The sequence below is a fragment of the Octodon degus genome, unplaced genomic scaffold, assembly GCF_000260255.1.
Source record: "Octodon degus isolate 3935 unplaced genomic scaffold, OctDeg1.0 scaffold00064, whole genome shotgun sequence".
NCBI lineage: Eukaryota > Metazoa > Chordata > Mammalia > Rodentia > Octodontidae > Octodon > Octodon degus.
In genome coordinates, this window is record NW_004524640.1 from 5,196,183 (window position 1) to 5,206,901 (window position 10,719).

A 10,719-nucleotide genomic window follows, 5' to 3' on the forward strand; every position below is an offset into this window, starting at 1 on the left:
GCATTCTCTTAATGAATAGAATGATTTGTTCTAATGGTGTTTGTAAATAGGATCACAAGTCCGCATCTTGTACAGCAATTAACCAATAAGAAGAATATATGCAGTGCATTATTAGTTAAAACTGTACTTCCGATTGGATTTGAAACTGTCTCATTGCTATCTGTTTATCAATAAAACTTTGAAAAAAAAAAAAAGACTTGGGGAGGTATTGAAGGAGATACCATCTTAAATGCTCCATCAGCGTTATTACCAAGGCTTCTACCAGGGGTGCCAAAATTCTCATCCAGATGCTAATATACTGTTGTCATGGTGCTGATGAATGAACTAAATTGAAGTTCCCTTAAAAAAAAAAAAGTATTCTGCTCTCAATCTCCGTATTTCCTAAAATTTGTTCCTCAATTTTGGAGAACACGAACTTGTCCCAGGTATCTTTTGAGTTGGGAGTTTCATTCTCCTATAGCAAACACACAAAAACATAACGAGCCACAACTCCACATGGGCCAGAAAATGCTGGAAAAGCCAGGCTCATTCTCATGCCTGGTCCTCTTCCGCTCACTAAAGCTGGACCTGATCAGAGGGTATCTTTCTCGATAAAATTAAATAGGCTTGTGCAAGCCACCAACAGCACAAGTAGAGAGAAAAGGTTGCTCAACTGTTCACTGCAATTAATTTCCATAATCTTTTAAATGCCAAACACATAGTTTTCACTCATTTACTGCAAAATTCCAGTGGCAATTTTTGGTGAAAAAGCATCCACTTCCACATTACTTCCTCAATGAAAGGGGCTGGAATGTGGAGCAGTCCAGGATAGCAGACACCAGCGCTTTGCTCCCTCCTCCAAAACCTAGATGAGACTTATTTCTCCCCAAAATTCATGCTGCATTGGAGAAATCTCTTAATTCCAAGATGCTTGAACTGTGGGTACCCCCCACCCCGCTTGTCCGCTCTTTTCTTTTTCTTTAGAAAAAGCTGCTTTTGATGTCATTCTAGCTTTTCCAGGGTGTAAAACCAGGAATTCATCTACAGCTCAACCTTCAGAAGCAGGGAGATTGGCAGCAAAGCTAATTATCTTAGATTAGCATTAGAATACAAGCCATCAGAGTCTTCGTGGTGTTAATAAATGAATGTCCTTTGGCTTCTAAGATCCTAGGAGCTTCCCCGGGCTTTTTTTTTTTTTTTTTTTTTTTTTTTTATTGAGAAACAAATAGTAATGAGACAGTTTCAAAATAGGATAGTAGGACAGTTACAATAATTAATACATTGCATATTGTTGTCTTCATAGTAGTTATTCATAGTGCAAGATGCAGACATGATATTCTATCCAAACACTATTAGTACAAATCTTACTTTTCACTGAATTAAGAGAAAGTAGCTGTATAGCTAGTCTAACTATTTTGTATATACAGATACAAAATAGTCCTTCATTTATATCCCCCTTTTTCATTTAGTTTTGTCAGAGATGGGCATTCCACTTCCATTTAAATATTGTAGGTGAAAAAAAAAAAAAAAACCTTCTGCCTTTTTGGGGTCCTGCCCCTTAGTTCAGTTCTTTAAGTGGCTCCTTCAACAAAGCAGTCAGGCTCAGGTTGCTGTGGTTTGAACCCCAGAACTCAAGCCAGCCAATCATGCCCTGAAGGCATCCGGAGAAAAAACAAAACAAAACAAAACAAAAAAAAAAAAAAAAAAAACCCTTCTGCCTAAATATGGTAGGTGCTTGAATTCAGCAAAATCTAATATAGTCCATTAGTCGTAGTGGGTTATCCATAGGACTGTGCAGACCTCAAAAGTCATCTTTTAAGTTGCTGGGCTCCCGACCTTGTTCCCTGCTCTAGCGGTGCTTTCTACCACCCGCTTTGTTTTTTAAGAGATAAGAGATAGTTTCCCCTTCACCTGCCTGCACGTCTTCCCACTTCCCTTACACACACACCAACCCGACAGGAAACCCCCGACAGCCGGTGGCCCCAGCCACCCGCCCTTTCCTAAATCCTCCACCTCCAGCGCATCTAAGAAATCCAGAACAGCTTCCTTTCCTGGGCAGACCTGGAAGCAAGCAGGCGAGCGAGCTGTGCGCTTTCTCAAATCTCACAAACACAAATGGAAAAAGCCCGGGAAGGGCGCATCTGGCAAGCGGAGGTGGAACAGCAGCCCGCCTGCGCCAAAAGAAGGCCAGAAGCTCCTGCCCAGGTCGCAGCGCGATCACCCGCGGGGCGGCCCTTCCTGCGTCCCCTTTCTGCCAATTTTGGGTTTTTTTTCATCCTTCCCAGAGAAATCGACGCGCGCCCGGATAATCACACGTAGCCTTGTCACACGGGAAAGAAACCAAGCCGGTACCTTCATGGTGTCACTAGTCTCGAGGTCCCACGTGTCCCAGCTCGTGGCCCGGTGGGCGGTGGCTCAGCGCTGTCCCCTCCTCCGCGGCAGGATCCGGGGGGCCACGCGCGGCGGGGAGGCGGGGAGACCTGAGCGCTCGCTCGGCCCGCCGGCGGATTGCATCAGCAGGAAGACGCCAGGCTGCGCCCCGACGACGCCCCCAGACGGCCTTGGGTCGCGGGGCACCAGCCTCCCTCCGCTCCCGCCTGGGGGCGCCCGCTGCGCTAGCGACCGTGCAGGCCAGTGCATCCCAGAGAGCGGGGACAGCGCGTGCACCCAGCCGTGGGCGCGACACAGGGGCGTGGGAGGAGATCGCGGATCGGAGATCACTGTGATCGGTTCCCCCACCCAGGCTGTCCCCGCGGGCCACCGCTCGACCCCAAAGTGACTCTTCCGGTTCGGATAATCCAGCTCAGAATTATGCACCGGGTCCTCTACTTCGAAAGGGAAATCTTGTGGTCTCCCGAGTGTGGAAACCTGAAAGAATAAGTAAAACCCGAAAGGTATAATGGAACTAGTAAAACGGAAAGAGACCGAAGTAAGGGACTAAACAACTAACATGAAAGAAAGGAGAGAAGACAGGAAAAAAGGAAGGGCGGGGTCGTGAAAGTAGAGGGCGGCAGAGATGATTGGACTGATAATTTCCATCAGGTGTTTGAAAATAGCGGTTAATGTTTGGAATTTTCACCTTGACTAACTCTGTCTGCTATCTGTGATCTGAACAACTACATCAAGGACAGCAGTGTGTATTACAAAACCCATCTTGGTCTTCTAGATGTGTATCGTTTCTAATGTCTTATCAATTATTATACTCTCTTTTTTTAATACTCTCTTTAAAATAAATTCTTAAAATAAGACAAGGGGAAAACTTAAGATTTCTTGAAAATAAGTGTTAATATACAATTATTTGTCCAATCTTGCATAACTGTTAATCTGAGCAACAGATTTGACGATAAAAATAGATAATATAGCAACCACTGTTAATTAGCTATTCCTATTTTGAAAATTGTAACCTATGTATTGTTGTATGTTACCCGGTTTCTGTCTCTCTCTCTTTCTCTCTCTTTTTTTTTTTTTTTGGCAGAACCAGGGGTTGAACTCAGGTTGCTCTTGCCAGGGAAGTACTTATTTTATTGAGCTATCTCTCCTATAAGATACCTTTTTTTTTTTTTTTTTTGGAACCGGGAATTGAATTCAGGCCTTTATTCTACTGAGCCATCTCCCTAGCCCTCTGTCTCTCTCTCTCTTTTTTCCTCTTTTCCTATTTGTTTTTGCTTATGTTTTTCTCCTCAAAATAAAATTTTAAAAAAATTAAATTAAAAAAAAAATAAAGGGAAATCTTTTGGTTCTGTCCTGTCCTGTCCTGTCCCTGTTCCATCCATGTCCCTGTCCTGTTTGTGGCAAAGGGTGTGTGGCTGATTCTTACAAGTTTACCAAATGCTTTACTAGACACTTTCTTCCTCCACTCCCCTAATTTCTTCTCAAACAGCTGCCCCCTCCCACCCTTACCCATTTCTTAGTAGCTGGGAAACAATTCCCAGTCCTTTGACTTGAGCGTGTAGCATCCTTTCTTTTTATTTAATTTATTTATTTATTGGATACACGGTGTCCCTAGCAGCTCAGACTTGAAGTAATTCTCCTGCCTCAGCCTCCCCCGTGCTATGATTACAGGCCTGTGTCACCGCGCCCAGGACCTAGTCCACGTCCTTTTGCTTGCCAGGCATGTGCTCAGACCATCAAGCTATCTCTTCAGCTGTGTAAACTTCTTTCTGATGGGAAGCTGCCTGCTGGCCCCTGCATCCTCCCTTCCTTAATCTAAGCACTGCGTTTTGCCCATGTCCCTTCTTTCTCTTCCTCCTTGCCTCCATTCTGTCCTTCCTTCTTTCCTTCCTTCCTTCCTTCCTCTTCTTTCTGTTATTTCCTTGTGCCAGACTCTAGACAAGGTGCCAGGGATAGAATAGCAGACAACCCAGAAAGTTCTTTCTTTGTGGTTCACTTGTTTTTTGGTTCACTCTGCCAATCTTCAGGGTGGGGCTGGCAAGGCGTGTGGTGATTGCTGCCCTGAGCCCTCTCCAGCCTCCAGTGGGTCCCTTTTCCTTATGTCCACATTTCTTCTCCTGCTCTCTAAATTAGGGCAAAGTACACACCCCACTTGCCTCTACTCTTGGATCTCCTGTCTTTCCATTCTATCCCCACGTGTTTTAAATACTCCTCTGGGGCAATTGTCTCTGAAAACTGTCCTATAGACCTGGTTTGTCACCATTATTTGAAGTCCAATTAACCCAGATTTGATCACATAATCTTCCCTCTTAAACCTGCCTGGCCTGCTGGTTTCCTTCTTTGTGCGGAGGACCCTGACACCTGGGCTACAAACCTGAGTGTATTCACATCTTCCTAGGTAGGATTTGAAGCCTGTGAAGACCTGTGCTGCCTGGGGCCTCCGGGAGCAAGCCTTCCCAGCTCTGTCCTGAAGATCTTACCTAGTTATCCTCCCTTCCATCCCTGCTCTGTTGCCCCAGTTTAAGACCCCAGCATTACGTTAGCCGGGCTTTAATCTTGCCTTGCTCAGCTCTCCCCACCACAGATGGCAGGTAATCTTCCCAGATCTCAGTTCTGATTAGTTTTTCCTCTACACAAAAACATGTGTAACTTGTCCTCCTGTTTCCTCACAGCCAACAGACGTAAGCCGCAGCGCTCTTGGCATCTTTCTTCACGGCCCCTGCGCGTTGCCACTTGGGATTTCTTTTCCTCTGGCCTTGCTTGCTCCTTGATGTCCATCATGGAGACCCATTTTAATTACTGCTGCTTCTTTGTCACCTTCCCAGGAGCTAGTCCTTGCAGCCCACCAGGGGCTCTCAGCTGGGAGTGCTTTTGTATCCCTGGGGGCAGAAGAGTTACCTGACCCAAAATGTCAGCGCAGTGGCCCCTCACTTAGCACAGAGGGTACATTCCGGGCACCCCCCCCCTCCCATAAATGAAAATCAGTGAAATAATATTTATTTTAGTTATATACACTTCTAACATTCTTAACCACTTTCTTGTAAACCTACGTAATTTTAACAACATACATAGTCTGTATGCAACCACAAAATTCCACGATATACTGAAAAATCTGCAATAAATAACTTAGAATCATAGTTTTTGAATACCTGTGAAACAGTGAGTCTGCAAAGGTCAAATGGTGAAATAGTGAGGGATGACGGTAGTGCCAAACACCAGCTTGCAATGCCCTGTCAGTGTACAACTGTCCCTATACTGCTACTGTGTAGGTCCCTAGCTGGCCTTTGCTAGGGAATCAATTCTGTGAAAACCGGGAGCTGTTAGGTTTGTGTTGATCATGGTGTTAGTGCTGACTGTCGTTCAAACTATACCTTTTGAGCCCCTTCACTACTTCTCCTGCCCCCTAATTCTTTACTCTCTTCAGGTATTCTTCTCCTTCAGAGTTATTCTCAGCCCCTCAGCCTTTTGTCATTCTTTTTGTTGTTGTTTTGGAACCGGGGATTGAATTCAGGCCCTTGAGCTTGCCAGGCAAGTGCTTATTATACTGAGCTATCTCCCCAGCTCCATCTCATTCATTTTGAACTCACTTCATTCTTCAAAAATTTGTCTACTCCTTCGCTGATGCAGTTACTTTATCCTTTTTTTCATTTATGTACTTGGTACAGGGTCTCACTATGTAGCTTGGACTGATAGTGATCCTCTGTTTTCAGCCTCCCCAGTGCTGGGATTATAGGCATACACCACCATGCCCGGATTCCGTCACTGGCTCAGCGCACCCCAGGGGCAGGGCCAGTGCAGCATGCAGGACTGGGGATCAAACCCCGGGCCCTGCACTTGCCAAAGCAGGCACTTAGTCTGCTAAGCTATTTTGCCAGCCCACTTTATCTGTTAAAAACTAATTTTTCTCCATTTTCTCTTCTAATAGAACAGTGATTTTTCTTTTCCTGTAGAGTGGGAAACAGGGCTTAAGTAGTTAATACTTGGCAATCGATGATCTCTTTGTACCTTTTTTTTGTACTAAGAATTGAACTCACAGCCTCATGCTTAGCAGGCAGGCTCTGTGCTGTTGAGCTATCTCCCCAACCCTCATTTTACTTTGCAGTCTACTGTTTTACCACACTCTCTGATGGTAGGAAGGGCCAAAGGTTAATGAGTCTTAACAGTAAGCCCACTTAGGGGCTGCTATGGAGGATTTTACCTTCTGGTTAGGACTGGAAGGAGCCAGACAAGGATACCTCACTGATGCCCTACTATCAGCTCTCCCTACCTTGTCCCTCTTTTTTCCTCCCCTCCTGCCCCTGTTTTAATTTTGTAATGGTCAGAACACCTATCATGAGATCTAATCAACCCCCCAACAGATTTTTTAAAATTTTATTTTATTTTATTTTTGGATAAAGGGTCTTGCTATGCAGTTTGGACTCCTAGTGATTCTCCTGTCTCAGCCTCCCCAATGCTGGGATTGCAGGTTTATACTGGGTTTTGGGACCAGCACAGCACACTATAATCCCAGTGCTAGGGAGGCTGAAAATGGGAGGATCACTATGAGTCTGAGCTGGGTAGTGAGACCTTGTACCAAATACATAAATAAAACTGACAAACAAGCACAAAAAATCCCAGAGATAGTTGAATTCTAACTTCTTAGTTTTCTAGGTTGTATTTTAATGCCCATTGGCACTCGGAGTCCAATATGGAAAAGTCCTTTCTAGAGATTGTGTCTGTCTATACACACACACACACACACACACACACACACCCCACAAAGGCTTTATTTTGGAAATACAGTAAGAAAGATAAGAAAAGTGAAATAATACCCACAACCTCACTCACTACACAGAACTACCATTGTTAATAATCTTTTTTTTTTTTGGCAGAACCGGAGATTGAACTCAGGCCCTTGCGCTTGCCAGGGAAGCACTTATTCCACTGAGCCATCTCCCTGGCATATATATATATATATATATATATATATATACCAAAAATCAAACTCAGGCCTTTGTACTTGCCAGCAGGTGCTGTGCCACTGAGTTAACTCCTCAGCCCTTATATATTACTGCTGTAATATATTTTTTATATTTGATATAATATGTACAGAGTCCACCAAAAATGTGCATGTGCTCTTTAGCAACTTCCCATACTAATCAGTGTCTGGGAGCTCCTGGCCCCACTCTGGGCCTCTCTACTAATTACAGAGGCCAAAGGTAACTTGCTCTAATCTCATGATGTCTCAACAAATTTAGTATTAAAATATTTGTGCAAGTTTTTCTTTTCCTGATATATACATTTTTTGGTAAATTCTGTATTTGTGTGAATATATATATATATATATATATAGAGAGAGAGAGAGAGAGAGAGAGAAAGAGAGAGAGATGTCTATATATATCTCTCTGTATATATATATATCATAAATAATGTGATTAAAAATGTGTTTAAGGGCCGGCCAAATAGCTCAGTGGATTAAAGCACCTGCAAGCCGGTACAGGGGCAGGGGGTTGGATCCCTGGGCCTGCCAGGCGGGCCCTGCCCCGGGGCATGCTGAGACAGCAATTGAGACTGGGCGTGGTGGTGTGCAGCCTCTTGGGAGGCTGTAAAAAGGAGGATAACTACCAATCTGATCTTGTAGTGAGACCCTGAACACCCTGTAGACCCTTCCCTAAAATACAAAAAAGAAGTGTTTAAAATTCTTAATTATTACAATAACAGATACATTGTCTTTAATCCTTCTGCACTGTTTCATGTTGTTTTGAACACACTTATTCCATTATGCTTGAATCTTTCTTGTCACTCATTTATATTTTATTTGTGCACTTTGAGACAGAGTGTTGCTCTGTATTTCAAGGCTGGCCTTTACTCACTAAGTAGCCCAGGCAGGCCTCGATCTCTCGACCATCCCTGCCTCAGCCTCCTGAGTGCCAGGATTGCAGGCATGTGCCACACACCCGGCCATATCTGCAGCTTTCTGAGTGAAGCGGTCCTGGAAGTCCTCTTATGAGCATCTTTACCAAGGTGTGATAAAGGCGCAGTGGCGGCTGCTGCTGGGTGCCAACCACCGGGCAGGCAGCCCTGTAACGACATTGTCGTGTGTCCTTTTGCTTCCAGTTCCTGGCTCTGTGTGGCTCTGGCTCTGCCCCAAAGCCACAATGAACATGAAAGGCAAGCATCTTGGAATGATTCAGCACATCGGGGTAGCCACATGGAGCAGCTGAAGACAAGGAAGCGGGTGCTCAAGCTGCTTCAGGAAGTGGCAAGAAGCACGGGGCGAGTGTGTCCCAAGCAAGAGGGAGGATCACAAAGGGATGCATCCAATGTATCTTTTACTGTAGTAATTTTTTTTTTTTTTTTTTTTTTTTTTTTTTTTTTTTTTTTTTTTTTTTTTGGTGGAACCGGGGATTGAACTCAGCCCCTTGTGCTTGCCAGGGAAGTACTTATTCCACTGAGCCATCTCCCTGGTCCTTATAGTAATTTTTTAAAAGTTCACTATAGTTTTCAAATTTATACTTTGTGATTTGTTTTCATTCACGTCAAACCTCCGTTTTCTAACTTAAAGATTATTTCTCTACTCATCCCCTTTTATCAGTGCGGGCTTCCCCTTTTTCCCAGTTGTGTTTGAGAGCTGACAGAAGAGCCACTGCTCCAGACCTTGTGAGGCAGAAATGTTCCCACAACCTGCTGGCTGGCCGGAACTTCACTAAGTCAACAAAATACCTCTCAGCTCTGAGCTGCTGAGCAGTGGAATTTAGTGCAGACATTTGTCTGTGTTTCCTCTTCTGAGATTTACATATGTTAAACAACTAGGTCCTAGGGGCTGGAGAGATGGCTCAGGAGAATAAGTGCTTACCTGGCAAGCCCAAGGGCCTGAGTTCAATCTCCCATTCTGCCAAAAAATAAAAATAATAATAAAAAACTAGGTTCTGCCATTTTCTCTTCTATTATTTCCCTTATTGATGCTTTTACTGCAGCAAAATATTTTCAAAAGGAGGGAGGTTTTCACAGAGTTGGTAAGGTTTATGGAAGTCTGAGAGGAAAGCGTTATAAAGTCTGTAATTTCCTTTTTAAAATGTTAGGATGGGGCCGGCAAGATAGCTCAGCACACTAAAGCGCCTGCTTAGGCAAATGCAGGGACGGAGGTTCGATCCCCCGCACCACATGCTCTGTGAGCCCCCCCCCCAGCAGGCTGGCTAGAGTCTGGGCGTGGTGGCACATGCCTGCAATCCCAGTGCTGGGGAGGCTGAAAGCAGGGGGATCACCACGAGTCTGAGCTGTGCAGTGAGACCCTGCAACAACCAAAGACATTAAAAAATAATAATAAAAAAATGTCAGGATAGTACGCCACACTCCAGGCCCGTAGGCTGAGCCACGAGGATTGTGAGTTTGAGGTCTGCTGGTGATAGAGTAAGACTATTTTATAAAAGAAAAAGAAAAAAGAGCAATAGTATGAATGATCACTTTACTTTAAGCTGGCCAACTGCCCTGACTTCAGGCAAGTTCCCTGAATGCTCTCTCATCCCTGTCAACCAGGCCTGAACTAATTAGCATATCAGATAGTAAAAATGATTTCCTGTTGGCAAGACTGGTGTCTACGTCTTTGTTAGGAGGGTGGAGGCTAGCAACTGGTTCAAATACTATTCTCTGTGTCCTGTGTGTTTAGGCAGAATCACTTAGAGATGATGGCGGGGTGAGTGGCCCTGGGGACGCCGCCTCTGTGTCCTATGTTCCCTGAAGCATGGTCTGCATGCGGGACTAACCAGTAGCATGAGTCACTTCCAAGCTAGGTGTAAGAAGGCTCCTGCTGTTCTTGCTTCCTTTCTCTGTTCACTTCTGTGTTTCTTCCCTGGTCTCTTTCTCTTGAGTTCCTCACTAGTGAGGTGTGGGGGCAAGGCCACCTTACAAAGCAGCCACTGGGAAGGTCCTGCGGTCCAGTCCTCCTGCTTGTGAGCCAGGAATTGGAAACTCCCAGGTAAGGGCGCCAGATTCCATCCACAGAAGCAGTGAGATAACACATTATTGATCCTGGCCTCTAAATCTTGGTTTGGCTTCCTTCACCACCATAGATACTTAAGATGAATAAGACCTAGAGAAGTAGGAAGAAAGTCTCACAATAATAAAGCTAACACAGCAGAGTCCTAGGCAGTACTCAGTGTATCTTACAGGAAGCAGTTTTTTAAATCTTCACTTTGATACTGACATTATCACTATTTAATTAATTAATTTATTTATGGAAAGGTCTACAGGGTGTTCAGGGTCTAGTGATTGGACTCATAGTTATCCACCTGTGCACAGCCTCCCAAAAGCTGGGATTACAGGCGAGTGCCACCACATCCAATCTCAATTGCTGTTTCAGTGTGCCCTGGG